Source organism: Rhinichthys klamathensis, unplaced genomic scaffold (genome assembly GCF_029890125.1).
Source record: "Rhinichthys klamathensis goyatoka isolate OS25496 unplaced genomic scaffold, OSU_Roscu_1.1 h1tg000716l_1, whole genome shotgun sequence".
Lineage (NCBI taxonomy): Eukaryota > Metazoa > Chordata > Actinopteri > Cypriniformes > Leuciscidae > Rhinichthys > Rhinichthys klamathensis.
The window spans coordinates 59,862-77,435 of NW_026607131.1; the positions used below are offsets into that span (position 1 = coordinate 59,862).

A 17,574-nucleotide genomic window follows, 5' to 3' on the forward strand; every position below is an offset into this window, starting at 1 on the left:
ATGTGTGGGAAATGGTTTGATGCAGTAAGAGGGTCCGCCTTCACGTGAAAATATCAAACCATGGAGATTTTTTATATACTAATGATTTCAACACATAACATAATTATTCAGCAAGATAATGTGTAGGAGTCTTTGGGGTGTAAAAATTCACAGACGGCAGCCATTCATTCAAACAGAGTTATTTCATTTCACAAAACAATGACAAAGCTAAATGGGACATTTCTCGTTTGCTAATGAGCTTCGTGGTGTTGCATGTGGTTGTTAAAGTCCCCGTGAACCGGAAGTTGCAAACGACTTTTCTCCAGTGTTGTGACGTATTTCCGAGAGAAACGGAATACTAAATGAGGCAAAATAGTGGGCGTGGCTTTTTTTCCCAACTAGCACCTGATTGGATCTAGAAAAGTAGGTGTTTTCATTCAGCCTGTCTACTGTCAGTTGGAGGGGCGTGGTTACGGATGTTAAGAAGACGCCCAAACCGTCAAACCTACGTCATCAGGGAAGGTCCTGCAATGCAGAGGGGAGGGGAAATTTCAGATTTTGATTAAAGATTACGAAGCCAAAAAAAATGTTGTATGGATTGACTTGCATGGATGAATTGTTCACTACAAAACGATCAATTTAGGCAAACAAAGTAAGTATGGTCAATTTTGAATTCATGGGGACTTCTGCCAGCTTTCCTGTCAGCATGAAATGGAAATTTGCGAAAGTATTTTCTTCCCTATTGTGACTGTACTGTGTACTGAGCAAAGCAGTAGCGTGGGACTTGATTTTATCCACCAGGAATTGATTGGATGGTTGTGGTTTGTGATCTCATATGATTGACAGGTAGCCCCGCCCTCACGCTAGTCATCAGAGAAAAGATGTCATTGCAAGAGGGAGAGGACATTTTTTTTATTAAAAATTACGATGGCACATCAATTAAAAAATAATAATAATGATGTGCACGGATAAATAATTTAAAGGTACAATATGTAAGATTTTTGTAATAAAATATTATAATAAAAATAATGTCTCGTCCCTGGTCATTGTCGCCTGTCAATGACGTAATATCAGCGTTATCCCTGGTTTCCGCTCGTACTGCCATAGTAACCATAGCGACAGACGTGGACAACTGCGTTACGTCTAGAGGCACGCTCACACTGTTGTTGTTTCGTTCAAACATTATGGACCATGGCAAGCAGACTTTGGGACAAAAGGAGAAATAAAACGAGGATCAATATCAATATTGTTTTGAGCTCCACGTCCGCGACTAACTTCGACTTGACAGAGACGCTGCTCTTGCATTAACTTTAGCCTATTAGACAGGTGAGCAAATGTACATAAAACTAATCATTGTTATATAGTTCAACATGATGAAATGTTAGAATATGATCAGTATTCTAATGTTGATCTAGCTTGCTAGTTTCATACAGCCAACAAACTAACACATAGAATAACATTATATCTTTCAACACACTAAAATGCAGTTTAGTGTGATAGTGTAGTAGACCAAGTGAAACAGCGCTGCGTTACCTGACAAGTTTCATTCATCTAATAAACTGACCTGTGTGAGTAGTTATTCAGCACTTGCGGGTAGTTCGGTAGAATGAAATGTCCTTAATCCTTTATATCCGCTGATATATGTCTCTCATTAGCAATCGCGCCCTGCTTCATACCACAGTCATGTTAAAAACATCAATGTATTCAGCATGACAACAAGTTCCATGATTCTGCTTATGCGTCATCAATCTACGCCTTTGTTATTGTAAGAGGTTAGCGACCCCTAGCGGCGAAAAAATGACATATTGTAGCTTTAAAGTAAATACTGCAATATTCCGTTTAAAAAAAGAAGAAGAATTACCCATTTTGATTTCATGGTGACTTTAAATAACTAATCATGTTCTATCATTATTAATAATGAAAGGGAAACAAAAAATGAAAATCAAATCAAAAATATGTCATTAAACATTTATGTTTAATAGAGGTATTGGTATAAATATTGGCAATATTGATGTAGTTGTATATTAAGTGTTTGTTATCGGGTTAAAAAGAAAAAAAAAACTAGTTTAAAACCTAACACACTTTAAATTAAATATTAATTTTACTTGAAAAGTGGACTGTGTGATCTTTTATCTGATACAATGACAACAATTCATTACATTTTAAAGCTGCATTTATGTAAGAAAGGCACCTGTTCTCTTTCTTATAATGGTGAATTTGATGACATGTTTTTTTTTTCTATCCTCTTTCATGCTGTTGTTTTCCAACAACATTCACATTCACACAAAATGCATGCTCCCATCCTCCACAAGGACGTCTAGAAGGCTAAAAGGCACAATCTGTTTCCCTTTGTTAAGATCGGTGTTAAAACAAAGCTGTGTCCGCCATCCACTTCGCCATGGGAAAAACAAAACGCGGACCGCCCGCATTGCAATTAAGATCTTTTAAAAGAAAAGCAGCAATCCTTCAACTGCGAGGCTTCACTGAGCACCTACGATTTGCACAAATAAGCATAAAAACAAACAAATAGTCCATTATCTCCTTTTGAAATCTATAATGTGTAATTTCTTTATCTTCCTGATTATGGTACTTTGTGATGCTTGAATGGGAAGCCTTGCAACCCTCCCCCTTACTCGCCACTACAACAAACCGCCAAAAAACAGAGTGCATTGAAATCCATGTGAGTAGAAAAATGGAAGGGGTTAGGGCGAGGAGCAGGGTGTAATGATAACCTTGTTGGGATGATCCTTTCGCTTCGGCTCCATTTTCTCCAGCTGCATCGATTCGCTCTCTCTGCATGAATGAAGGTAAATCTGCAAGAAACCTCCCTCTTATTTTATTTTCAGCTCACTTTCCCATAATTCCTCCCCCTAAAATTGTTTGCACAACAATGCTGCAAAACATCTGCAAAAACAGATAATTAATGTGTCAAGTCAAACTAATGCATTTTATATGAAGACTATGCTTCACTGGTTGTAATTATAACACATTTCTCTCCCTCAGTTACTCTCTTCCCACACACACCTTCCACCCCTCTGAAATGATTACTTGTTTGATAATGCCTGGCGTCACATGGAAGCACTTATTCATGGAGTGTGTGTGCGCTCAAATGTGTTAGCCACCTCCACCTTGATGGTTCGCTGAGCAGAAAATACATAGTGTCCATCTCCAAACCTGTGCTCTGTGGTCAGCCCGGCCACCCATCATAGAGGACGTACTACAGAAGACATACAATTCACAAGGGTTTTAACTATTTTTGTAATAAACTTTCATTGTAATAATTTTTATATTAATATTCAAAACTGACATTTATAATACTTAAAAAAAATAAAGGAGCAAAGACATGTTCTGGAGATTTCTGAACTTAAACATTTATATTATGTGTAACATAGACTACTGTATACAAGACATCTCTTATGCTCACAAAAAAATGCATTTATTTGATAAAAAAATACAGTAAAACAGTAATATTGATATTGAATATTAAATGTAATGTACTCCTGTGATGGCAAAGCTTTCAACAGCCAGATCAGATTCTTCAGATCAGATATCATTCTAAAATGCTGATTTGGTACTCAAAAAAAGAAAAGAAAAAAAGAATAGGCTAATGATTATGTTGAAAACATTTCTGCTGCTTAATATTTTTGTGGAACCCATAATAAAACAAAATCCAGGATTATAACAGCGTATAAATATTTTGTAACATTATGTCTTTACTTTCACTTTTGTTCAAATTTAATGTGTCCTTGCTGAATCAAAGTATTCATTTCTTTAACCCTTTCACACGTAAGTTTAAAATATTCTAGGTGACCCTCCAGCTGAGTTTTTTAAGGTGGGCGTTATTTTAGAATGTATCGCCTTATTATTTCCATGGTGATGATGCGTCATGCTTGTTACATGACACAATACAGCCACAATAGCGCTGTATGGCTGATGTATCGCTTTTATTTCCTTTTTCCTTTTTTATTCAAAATATTCACAAACTTTTTGGCTATGTCATTAACTACCTGATATTCTGATTCTCAAATACGTGTGGTCAATGTGTTTACGTAACACATGAGAACAAACCTCATTGGTTCTTGCTGAAGCTCAAACGTGCTGCGTAACACGAGAATGAACCTCATTGGTTCTTGATGAAGCTCAAACGTGCTGCGTAACACGAGAATGAACCTCATTGGTTCTTGCTGAAGCTCAAACGTGCTGCGTAACACGAGAATGAACCTCATTGGTTCTTGATGAAGCTCAAACGTGCTGCGTAACACGAGAATGAACCTCATTGGTTCTTGCTGAAGCTCAAACGTGCTGCGTAACACGAGAATGAACCTCATTGGTTCTTGCTGAAGCTCAAACGTGCTGCGTAACACGAGAATGAACCTCATTGGTTCTTGATGAAGCTCAAACGTGCTGCGTAACACGAGAATGAACCTCATTGGTTCTTGCTGAAGCTCAAACGTGCTGCGTAACACGAGAATGAACCTCATTGGTTCTTGCGGAAGCTCAAACGTGCTGCGTAACACGAGAATTAACTTCATTGGTTCTTGCTGAAGCTCAAACGTGCTGCGTAACACGAGAATTAACTTCATTGGTTCTTGCTGAAGCACAAACGTGCTGCGTAACACGAGAATGAACCTCATTGGTTCTTGCGGAAGCTCAAACGTGCTGCGTAACACGAGAATGAACCTCATTGGTTCTTGCGGAAGCTCAAACATGCTGCGTAACACGAGAATGAACCTCATTGGTTCTTGCGGAAGCTCAAACGTGCTGCGTAACACAAGAATGAACCTCATTGGTTCTTGCTGAAGCTCAAACGTGCTGCGTAACACAAGAATGAACCTCATTGGTTCTTGCTGAAGCTCAAACGTGCTGCGTAACACGAGAATTAACTTCATTGGTTCTTGCTGAAGCTCAAACGTGCTGCGTAACAAGAGAATGAACCTCATTGGTTCTTGCGGAAGCTCAAACGTGCTGCGTAACACGAGAATGAACCTCATTGGTTCTTGCTAAAGCTCAAACGTGCTGCGTAACACGAGAATGAACCTCATTGGTTCTTGATGAAGCTCAAACGTGCTGCGTAACACGAGAATGAACCTCATTGGTTCTTGCTGAAGCTCAAACGTGCTGCGTAACACGAGAATTAACTTCATTGGTTCTTGCTGAAGCTCAAACGTGCTGCGTAACACGAGAATTAACTTCATTGGTTCTTGCTGAAGCTCAAACGTGCTGCGTAACACGAGAATGAACCTCATTGGTTCTTGCGGAAGCTCAAACGTGCTGCGTAACATGAGAATGAACCTCATTGGTTCTTGCGGAAGCTCAAATATGCTGCGTAACACGAGAATGAACCTCATTGGTTCTTGCTGAAGCTCAAACGTGCTGCGTAACACGAGAATTAACTTCATTGGTTCTTGCTGAAGCTCAAACGTGCTGCGTAACACGAGAATGAACCTCATTGGTTCTTGCGGAAGCTCAAACGTGCTGCGTAACACGAGAATGAACCTCATTGGTTCTTGCTGAAGCTCAAACGTGCTGCGTAACACGAGAATGAACCTCATTGGTTCTTGCTGAAGCTCAAACGTGCTGCGTAACACGAGAATGAACCTCATTGGTTCTTGCTGAAGCTCAAACGTGCTGCGTAACACGAGAATGAACCTCATTGGTTCTTGCTAAAGCTCAAACGTGCTGCGTAACACGAGAATGAACCTCATTGGTTCTTGATGAAGCTCAAACGTGCTGCGTAACACGAGAATGAACCTCATTGGTTCTTGCGGAAGCTCAAACATGCTGCGTAACACGAGAATGAACCTCATTGGTTCTTGCTGAAGCTCAAACGTGCTGCGTAACACGAGAATTAACTTCATTGGTTCTTGCTGAAGCTCAAACGTGCTGCGTAACACGAGAATGAACCTCATTGGTTCTTGCTGAAGCTCAAACGTGCTGCGTAACACGAGAATGAACCTCATTGGTTCTTGCTGAAGCTCAAACGTGCTGCGTAACACGAGAATGAACCTCATTGGTTTTTGCTGAAGCTCAAACGTGCTGCGTAACACGAGAATGAACCTTATTGGTTCTTGCTGAAGCTCAAACGTGCTGCGTAACACGAGAATGAACCTCATTGGTTCTTGCGGAAGCTCAAACATGCTGCGTAACACGAGAATGAACCTCATTGGTTCTTGCTGAAGCTCAAACGTGCTGCGTAACACGAGAATGAACCTCATTGGTTCTTGCGGAAGCTCAAACGTGCTGCGTAACACGAGAATGAACCTCATTGGTTCTTGCGGAAGCTCAAACGTGCTGCGTAACACGAGAATGAACCTCATTGGTTCTTGCTAAAGCTCAAACGTGCTGCGTAACACGAGAATGAACCTCATTGGTTCTTGATGAAGCTCAAACGTGCTGCGTAACACGAGAATGAACCTCATTGGTTCTTGCTAAAGCTCAAACGTGCTGCGTAACACGAGAATGAACCTCATTGGTTCTTGATGAAGCTCAAACGTGCTGCGTAACACGAGAATGAACCTCATTGGTTCTTGCGGAAGCTCAAACATGCTGCGTAACACGAGAATGAACCTCATTGGTTCTTGCTGAAGCTCAAACGTGCTGCGTAACACGAGAATTAACTTCATTGGTTCTTGCTGAAGCTCAAACGTGCTGCGTAACATGAGAATGAACCTCATTGGTTCTTGCTGAAGCTCAAACCTGCTGCGTAACACGAGAATGAACCTCATTGGTTCTTGCTGAAGCTCAAACGTGCTGCGTAACACGAGAATGAACCTCATTGGTTCTTGCTGAAGCTCAAACGTGCTGCGTAACACGAGAATGAACCTCATTGGTTCTTGCTGAAGCTCAAACGTGCTGCGTAACACGAGAATGAACCTCATTGGTTCTTGCTGAAGCTCAAACGGGCTGCGTAACACGAGAATTAACTTCATTGGTTCTTGCTGAAGCTCAAACGTGCTGCGTAACACGAGAATGAACCTCATTGGTTCTTGCGGAAGCTCAAACGTGCTGCGTAACACGAGAATGAACCTCATTGGTTCTTGCGGAAGCTCAAACGTGCTGCGTAACACGAGAATGAACCTCATTGGTTCTTGCTGAAGCTCAAACATGCTGCGTAACACGAGAATGAACCTCATTGGTTCTTGCTGAAGCTCAAACATGCTGCGTAACACGAGAATGAACCTCATTGGTTCTTGCTGAAGCTCAAACGTGCTGCGTAACACGAGAATGAACCTCATTGGTTCTTGCGGAAGCTCAAACGTGCTGCGTAACACGAGAATGAACCTCATTGGTTCTTGCGGAAGCTCAAACGTGCTGCGTAACACAAGAATGAACCTCATTGGTTCTTGCGGAAGCTCAAACGTGCTGCGTAACACGAGAATGAACCTCATTGGTTCTTGCGGAAGCTCAAACATGCTGCGTAACACGAGAATGAACCTCATTGGTTCTTGATGAAGCTCAAACGTGCTGCGTAACACAAGAACGAACCTCATTGGTTCTTGCGGTAGCTCAAACGTGCTGCGTAACACGAGAATGAACCTCATTGGTTCTCGCACGTCAAGCAAGCATGCTTGAGCTTCGGTTTTTACCATGTCTGATGTGTGCGTTGAATTTTTTCTTGCGAATAAATGCCCAAATTAAATCTGATCATCATATAAATCGATCGTGTCTCTTCAGAAAATTAGGAAAAACCGCTCAATTCATATGGATTAGTTTTACGATCTCTTTATGAACCTTTTGAAGGTAGTTGCGTAGCTGTCAACGGAGGGATTCAAATATCATCATTTGTGTTTCGAAGACATGAGGGTGAGTAAATGATGACAGAATTTTCATTTTAGGGTGAATTAACCCTTCAAAGCATTTATGTAATGCATTATAAAGGTATTTATAATTTAGCCTACGTCATAATGCTTTATATCTTTTCATAAATAATTGTAACCAAAGTTAAAATGCATTATATTCGCAGATTCCTTGTTTCATCTGAAATAGTTTTTGTCATGTTTTTAATGCATTATACTTTAATTAACTAAAATTACTTTTATAATGTATATAAAGGCTTCAAGTAAAGTGTTACCAATTTTTTTTTGAACAGTACTGTAAATATAATAATAAATAAAACTCCACTGTACTTACTGTAATAGCAAAGCCTCAACAGCCTGATTCAAGTTATCTGAAGTGCTGCCTGCATTATTAAACATCACACAACAGTGTTCATGAAAACCTCAGATTGTCTCTGTATCAAAAATGGCAACTGCTTCTCATATCGCACAAATAATAGAGTTCAGACAGAGTACAAATTCACATCTCCAGGTGTGAGAGGCATTCAATGTGTGCAGGAATCTGAGGCGGGCAGGTCCCTGGCGAGTGGCTCCTTTTCACCCGGTCAGCAGGACAGGAGCCGAGCGAGCCAGCGGACCAGCAGGAGTGAGCCCCTCCTGGGGTAAAAAGCAGCTCCTGCTGCCCCTGTTGCGCAGCACGGCTCCAGAGCTGGGGGCGAGACAGGGGGAGGCCACTTCTATTGGGCAGGAGTCTCACCATCAGCCAATAGGACAGCAGGGAGCAGTCTGATGCCAGGTGCCTCATCTCCAACTACAGGTGGCTGCAAATACATAATCAATTCTGTCATTTCTCACCTACAACTGGGAGCTTGGATCAGTGTTAGACAGCTTGAGGTTCATGTAATGAGCTTGTTGGAAGGACATCGGCTTTATTGTGTGTTTAAAGATTCCTAAAGCATATTTATCATTTTCAGGCCATTGTCCTTCATTCGCTTTCATTAAAATAATGCAGGACGTGTCAGCTTCAGAATCAATTAGGAGAGTGACTCTGATCTAACCTTTGAGATTATTTTAAATTTGACAGGAATATGATACGCGCTATAATTACCTTATCATCTCGTCTTTCCTTTTGAATTATATTCATAATGTTTTGTAATAGCTTCTATAGCAAACACAGCCTTCATTTCTCTGCCCTGCAATAAATTAATGTTTAGAAAAATAATAAATAAATGCTGGCACAATATAGTTATGTTATCCGTGCCACTTAACCAATACACATATAATTTTTTTTTTGCCTTAAATCTTTAAGTACAATCAACTTGGATGTTTAAGTCATTTCAACTTAAATGACATTACACTGACTTAAAAAATAGTTTCATTTTGTATAACTTATAAAAAAAGTGGAAAATTGCAATACAATGTAAAACCACATGTTGTCATACCTTATTGATCATATAATTTTTTACAGTGTAAGATTAAATACATTTCATTACAATTAGTGTGCTGACTCAACCTCTTAAATAAAGCAAAAAATGAAAAAAATAATTTTACAAAATGTATTTAGCAAACCAGAGATACAAACCAGTCACAAAACAGAGTCTGAAAGCAAACCTACATCTAAAAATAATTCTAAAATGAAATCTATACAGATAAATAAATGAATTATTTTTTATTTAAAAAGGAATAGTCTGTTTCAGAATGATTTTGCTTTAAAATGGGTTTTAAATTGACATATATTCTCAACCGGACTGATGTCTACACATCAGGAACCACAATAAATATGAAGTAATGTCGAGCTATGTACTTTACTGATATAATAGACTCTGATGCCTGTCAATTTATGATACGTTCTGCATCAAATACCCAAATACTGAGGTCACAGGCAAATTAATGAAACACAGCCTACATGTGTTAGCCAATTAAAGAGGAGGTCAACCTCGAGGGAGGGCCTTTATATATTAATGGACTCCTCTGGTCTGTTGTATAATGGAGTCAATAAGCTACATAGATGTGCAGTGTAGAGATTTTTATTAAAATACACCACGTATTTCTAAAATTTACAATGCATAAGCAACACAAGGCATTTATAATTAGCACACATTTCTGGTACACATTAGAAAATTAACTGTGCACAGCAGCATAAGAATGTTCAGCATATTGCATAATATGAAGACATTGACGAATTATGTTTATGAAGCTCTGTGAACTGAGAAGTAAGCTACAGTTTTATAATTAAAACTATAGTTTAGGATGTTATCACATCTGTGATGGCCTGTGACGAGCAGCTGTCTTCAAAACAGTATAAACACAATGATTATTCTTGCACTGAAAAAGAGAAATCATTTAAATATATTTCATTCTTATGTGTACTCAGAAAATGCTTAGGAGTGCTTGAAAAATAAAATGTAATAAATATTCAATTCAAATTTTCAATTCAAATTTATTTGTATAGCGCTTTTCACAATACATATTGTTTCAAAGCAGCTTTACAGAAAGTGCATTTCAGAAATGTACATAGAAGAATATAGTTAGTTAGTCATCATGTACTAATTTAGGGCATAACATATCGCCGGCGTTGAGTCGTCTCTTCACAGGCGTCGAGTCGTCTCATCGCAGGTGTTGGGGCATCTGAAGTCTCCGTGAGAGTCTGGATACAAACTGGAGCTGACGAACGCTATTTACCTCGGGACTAGCGTCCCGAGATAACAGCAGAAAAGCAGATGGGAAATAATTAGCGTAGCTGCTGTTCATTATATTAATGCATTCCATCTGATTCAACAATAGAAGGTAAGCATTATGTGAATGCTTGGCTAAAGAGATGCGTCTTTAATCTAGTTTTGAACTGGGATAGCGAGTCTGAGCCACGAACAGTATCAGGAAGGCTATTCCAGAGTTTAGGAGCTAAATGTGAGAACGCCCTCCCTCCTTTAGTGGACTTAGATATCCTAGGAATGACCAGAAGCCTCGAATTTAGTGATCTTAACGAACGCGATGGATAGTAGGGCGATAGAAGGTCCATTAAATACACAGGAGCTAAACCATTTAGGGCTTTATAGGTCAGTAGTAGTACTTTGTAATTGATACGGAACTTAATAGGTAACCAGTGCAGAGATGATAAAATCGGTGTTATATGATCATATTTTCTTGACCTAGTAAGAACTCTAGCGGCTGCATTTTGCACTAACTGTAGCTTGTTTATTGAGGATGCAGGACAACCAGCTAATAAGGCATTGCAGTAATCTAGTCTCGAGGTCATGAATGCATGAACTAACTTTTCTGCATCAGAAACAGATAGCATGTTACGTAATTTAGCAATGTTTCTAAGGTGGAAAAAGGCAGTTCTTGTAACATATGAAATATGATTTTCGAAAGACAAGTTGCGGTCTAGTATAACACCCAGGTCTTTTACTGTAGTCGATAAGGTAACAGGACATCCTTCTAAATTAAAGTTGTATTGTAAGAGATTTTGTGGGTAGTTTTTTGGACCAATAAGTAATACCTCTGTTTTATCTGGATTTAATAGCAGGAAATTACACGTCATCCAGCATTTTATATCTTTAAGACATTCTGTCAATTTTGATGAGTTAGTGTTTTCATCTGGTCGTGATGAAATATATAATTGAGTGTCGTCAGCATAACAGTGGAAATTAATTCCATGTTTTCTTATAATATTACCAAGTGGCAGCATATATATTGAGAATAGCAGAGGGCCTAACACCGATCCTTGCGGCACTCCATAGTTTACTGACGTTATCTTCGATTTTTCCCCATTTAAACAAACAAAATGGTAACGGTCCGATAAGTACGATCTGAACCAGCTTAATGCCTGTCCCTGAACACCAGTGTAGTTTTGTAGTCGATCCAAGAGTATTTTGTGATCTATAGTGTCGAACGCAGCGCTAAGATCGAGTAGAACTAGTATTGAGATACAGCCTTGGTCAGAAGCTAAAAGTAAATCATTTGTAATTTTAACTAGCGCAGTTTCTGTGCTATGATGCGGTCTGAATCCTGACTGAAATTTTTCATATATCTCATATGAAAAAATATGATAGTGTAACAGTGCTACTGGATCAGGTTCTCCATCACAGGTTCAATGCAGAGGGAGATTTGCAATAATAGGGCTTGACAACAGATCACAGCTGCCATAAAACATGGACACACACACACAAATCACATATATGTGCAAGTATGCACAAAAGCATCTCTAAAGATCAGACAAATACTGCCCTTTTGTCATCCACCGGGAAATGTTATTTGTCCTCAAAACAAAACTTTATAAATGTATACAATATTGTCTCACTTGTCAGTTGCAAGGCTTTCTGTATGACTGGCTGTGAATAATATGTGTGTAAGTTTACATTTGCGCCAGCATTATTCTGAACGTATTGATCAGTCACCAGGATTGCTGATCAATGTTCTGAACTACGTTCCTGCACAATAAACATCTCGCACGAAGCAAAAACTAAAGTAAATGAAACCATAATTAGTCTACATCATTAAAGCAGTATTCAAAAGCTGTGAGGGAATTCAATGGAAGAAGGGAGGGGTTTGTTTATTGAGATTTCTGATCAATATGAAAACTTTGCTTTTAAATATGACGTGGGTTGAAGAGCTTTTTTTCTGCAAGTAGAATTTTTTTTGTAATTGTGGGACTTGGCATTTCCACGAAATGAGAACCACTTAGACATATACAGCTGGGTGATATTTGATTACTAAAATTCTGAATGTACATGTAAGTTAAAGGGTAATAGAGACTGGGACACAATTCTTTATTTCTTTTAAAAATACATTTTATTTATTTTCTTATGTCTGGTTTACCTTGCAAACAAACTAAAAAGAGCAAACGGTAACTCTATATAATGTGTCAAATCTGGTCTGTTTTGATAGGCTTTATGCTGAACGTCACATGACCAAACAGGAAAACAGGTCTCATTGCAGGTCTCATTGCACTGCATCTAAATGTTAGTGATAAAAATAAAAACACTTAAATATCAATCTGATATGCTAGTACATAAGCTAACTAATACAGACATAAAAGGGATAGTTCACTTTGAAATTAATTTTTGGTTGGTTTTAGCTTACCTCAAGGGCATCCAAGATGTAGGTGTCTTTGTTTCCGCAGTAGTTTCAATTTTGATATTTTTAGGTCAAACCGTTCTTGTCTGTCATTCATATAATGCAGGTCTATGGTCACCACCTCAAAGAGCATGCACAGAGAAGTCCAAATTAAACATGATTTAATGACTCGTAAATGTAAGTACACATTGATGGCCTAAGACACGAAACGAGCGGTTTGTGTGAGAAAACAAACAGTATTTATATCGTTTTTACCTCTTGTAAACATAGCCACGTCCAAGTGATCTGAGGGCGCGGGCGATTCGGTCTGCGCAAGCGCCGGAAGTGATCTCTCGCGCGTGTACGTTGATATATCGAAATCGTCTTCCATTGCAATTTCCTGTATATCTAAATATGTTTAGATCTTCACAGTGAAAGGTAACACTTCCGAAATCTCTGTGTAAACAATGAGTGACGTACACGCGCGAGAGATCACTTCTGACGCTTGCGCAGACCGAAGCGCCGGCGCCCTCAGATCACTTGGACGTGGCTGTGTTTACAAGAGGTAAAAACGATATAAATACTGTTCGTTTTCTCACACAAACCGCTCGTTTCGTGTCTTAGGCCATCAATGTGTACTTACATTTACGAGTCATTAAATCATGTTTAATTTGGACTTCTCTGTGTATGCTCTTTGAGGTGGTGACCATAGACCTGCATTATATGACTGACAGACAAGAACGCTTTGACCTAAAAATATCAAAATTGAAACTACTGCGGAAACAAAGACACCTACAGCTTGGATGCCCTTGAGGTAAGCTAAGCTAAGCTATTTCAAAGTGAACTATCCCTTTAATGGTCATTATAACATTGTTCAAACAGCATTTTCCCATCATAACATGGCGTTGTAGGAATTGTAATCAGGCGCTAAATAGAGTAAAAGTAATTTGAGCCAATGGGATCGCTTGGGGTCCTAAAAGAAACCCGATTTCGAGGAGGATCTGATTTGTCACCACACCTGTCTTAGTGCCAGGTACTTTCTGCTGCCGATTTTTCGCTGAACCCCCTCTCAGAATATGGAAGTTTGTTGCGGATAGACACATTATCTTTTACTAAAGTCTGTCAGAGTTTAGTTTGTAAGCAACATTCAAGTAGGCCTATGAATAAAGAATGAATAGTGTAAAATAGGGTTTATCTGGACGTGCGATGTTTAGACTGATCGATAAAAGGACCAAAACCACAGCCTCATTAGGCTACTATTTTGCACCAGCAAACTGCATCCATTAACCATTTAATGAAAATCTTTTCTAATCTAAATGAGTGTTGATTTATTTGATGTGCATTAGCCTTTTCAACGCTAAAAGAAGAGTATAGCCTACACCTGTGATGCTCTCAAAGATATCCCATTGACACAAGTGCTCTGAAACTGAGCACAATGAACTTTTTGGCACACTCCATTCACCAAGTAATTCATGACCTCTGAACACAGAATTTTCTTTGGCAACACGAGAGCATTGATAATTAATACGGCTGGGGTAATTTGCAGGTGCAGATCTTGATTTATTCTTAGCCCTTTCAGGATACAAAACCCCTAAAGGAGCAGGGGCAAATAATCAAAGAGCAACATTTCTGAGTCGATTCATTCAGGTTATATATAAATATATATAAAACCATTTTAGCTGAAGAACACTTTATTAAACTGACTGTCCACCCTTTATTTGGGATAATGTATTGTGATAACAGAGGTTAAGCGACACACTCAATGTTTTATTAATCAACAATATGCAGATAGTTACCGACACATTAAAAACTAGAAGCAGTTCATTAAATCAAATTAAAGTGCATACTTCATCTGTTTTTGTAAGCTATTAACACCTCATAAATAATACATAGTACACGCAACTCGTGCTTACAACCACAGAGACTGAAAAGACTGTGTTATAGAGACCTCTACTGTTTTATGCTTGTAAATGCATTTTCCTTTCACCTGAGGTTCGTTTTACAGTCTATGGTTTTCACTCGCTGAGTGAAATATTACATTACAACAAACATTCTGTATATTCTGTTATTATTAAACAATGATTCTATAATGTAGCTTTGAGTGAACTTTAGGGAAATACACTATCTTTAAACACATTTTTCCCTCTCTCACTAGTTTATTGACATGCATCAGGATATTTCCCCCCCCCTCTCTCTCTTTTTGAACATCATGAAAATTCCCACCACAGTGTAATTTCCACCACACCTCATGATGTATTGTTTAATAGCATGCTGTGATGGAAATGACAATTTGAACATTTATAAATAAAACTCATTTGTCTTGCTAAGGCTATTTTCATAAGCTATACCTTTTTTGTACCCTAATAGGCACAACCAGCACAACTAATAATATTTATAATAATTAGATTTCTTTTTATTTTCCATATTTAAATTCATTTGCACATGCTCATATTTTTAAGTTCTTCACTGTCACTTGTCTCCTTTATAAATAAGTACACTATCTTTGAAAAAACGTCACTAGCTTGACTTTTTTACAAAATTGTTTGGTGCGACGGAAACAATGCTACAACCATGGCATAGCCATATATATAGGCTTGATAGGTATTTTACTTTTTTTATCATTATCATTTAGATTACTATTCTATATTCTTGTTATTATGGATTTTCACACTTTGAAATGTAAAAAAAACAATAATATGATCCTCATGTAGGCACTATAACAAAAAAAAAAAAGACAAAAGCCTTTGCGTTCCTTAATTAATCTGTCTGCACACAAGTTCGGCTTCTTACTGTATATTATTGGTATGAAAGCTGATAATTTCATTTTTTATGCACAGTGTTAAAGCAGTCTATAATCATTATGTGTTCAGTCAGTTTTCAGTCTGTAAAACTGGATTTAATCTATATTATTTTTAAAAACGCATCAACCAAGAGTGATGCCATAATTGATAGAAAATAAAAACAAAGTCTGCTGTTAATTTGATGTAAGCCTTAAATTTATTGGAAGCAAGTACATTCTTTGTGTAGAAGTAAAAAAAAAAAAAAAACAAGCAATACAGTTAAATATAGTTGCTAATGTGAGTGATATTTCATCATCTTTTTTCTTTTGGCCAAAGTTATGCACATTAACCCAGAGAGGAACAAATAAAGATCACAGAACGTAAAGGGTGTATTAAATTAGCAGCACCCCAGACGTCCTGGAAGATCTTCCAGCACCTGCATCTATCCCTCATTGACTCTCATCTCCCCTCACTCATCAGTATTCCCTCACAAGAGAGAGAGAGCATCTCTGTTTGGGTGTTCTCCCTTCTGTCTCTCCTCAGGCTGATGTGGAGGACAGTGAACAAAAGTGGAACACAATCAGTACTGAGCAGCTGCTGGCATCCTGACCCCCAACCCACCCAACCCCTCTGTCTCCCACTCCCTCACTCAGACACACACACAAAGCCTTGAAAATGACCACATAACCTTCACCAAACTGGGAATCTCCCTAGGCAACGGAGGGAGTTCTGCTCCGGTGGGACTGTATTCCAGTAAATCATCGGTGTCATGAGCTTACATGCACACACATTCACCTAGCCTACTTCAAGTCTTTCAAATGTGCTCACACTCGCTGCTCTCAACTTTACATGGATGGATGGATGGGGATAGATAGATAGACAGACAGACAGACATACATGTTTTTCTAGCACTGAATACACTTCTAAAGTTCGAAGTGTATTTTCGAAAGGCCTTTTCAAAGTTCAATTTTGTTTTAAAAATGGTCAAAAAGAAATAGCTTTGTCTAATTTTTGTTGTTTTGTTTTGCTTTACTTTTTATTGTCAAACTGAACTTAACTAGCATAAAAAAAATTCAAGCTGAAGTTAGGTGACGACTTCATCAAAAAGTATAAGCACATGCAGTATCATCTGAAATTCTTCAATTAAATTCAGTTTCTTTTTAGACATGCCTTTGCATGCCACGTGTTGTCCTAATGTACAGACTCAATAAACCAGCATAAAAAAACAACAAATCCACACAATATCAATGATGAAATCGTAGACACTATCAAATGCTAAAGAATAATAGTTTGTTTTAAGAGCAACCGTGCAATGAAGAAGAATAGGTCTACAGCATTTTGGCTGTAAAAAAATATCAATTTCTTACATTATTTCTTCATAGGGGCAACATTTAAAGTATTTGTTTACTTCAAAATAGAGCCTAAATGACATAGTGATTCCAAACATTGACTGTACTCAAACAAATATATTAATGTGTGTAGTGTGTGTATACGGTTAACAATCCAAAAGGAACTCAATGGAATAAATAGAGCATTGGATGAAAAACACTAGCTTGGAAATTTGACTTTACCTTTTAAGACCAGTAGATGGCAATCGTACCTCACCATGGGTGTACACATATTTGGCGCAGTTCCTTGCTTATTTTCTATTTTTTTTCTCACCGCCATTCCTTCTTTACCTGCATACTGCATAGTGCCAGTGTGGCAGTGAAGTCCTGTTACAGAAGCCGTTCCTTCAGCAAACCTGCTCTGGGCTCTGACACGCCTCAGCACGGTCACAAACACGGTTTCATTACTACAAAACAAGGATTTCAAATTAAACCGTTTGCATAAAAAGCTTAAATAATAATAATATTAATTAAAATGCCTGGTACTTATTACAAAATTTGAATAAATGCTGAAATCTAATGTTTCATTGCATAATGTCTCTGTTGTTTACTTGAGCTTACTGGGCGGTGTGTGAGTTGGAGGAAGATCGAGCTGCT

General features: G+C 38.3%; 1 long non-coding RNA gene across 1 annotated transcript; it reads right to left on the reverse strand.

Moving 5' to 3' along the window:
* Nucleotides 1–2,107: 2,107 nt before the first annotated feature.
* Nucleotides 2,108–17,549, reverse strand: LOC130076932 (uncharacterized). Its single transcript, XR_008805700.1, has 3 exons — nucleotides 17,161–17,549; nucleotides 8,110–8,575; nucleotides 2,108–3,196 (listed from the first exon to the last, which is right to left on the reverse strand). It is a non-coding gene; the product is annotated as an uncharacterized LOC130076932 (long non-coding RNA).
* Between the last annotated feature and the right edge of the window lie 25 nt (nucleotides 17,550–17,574).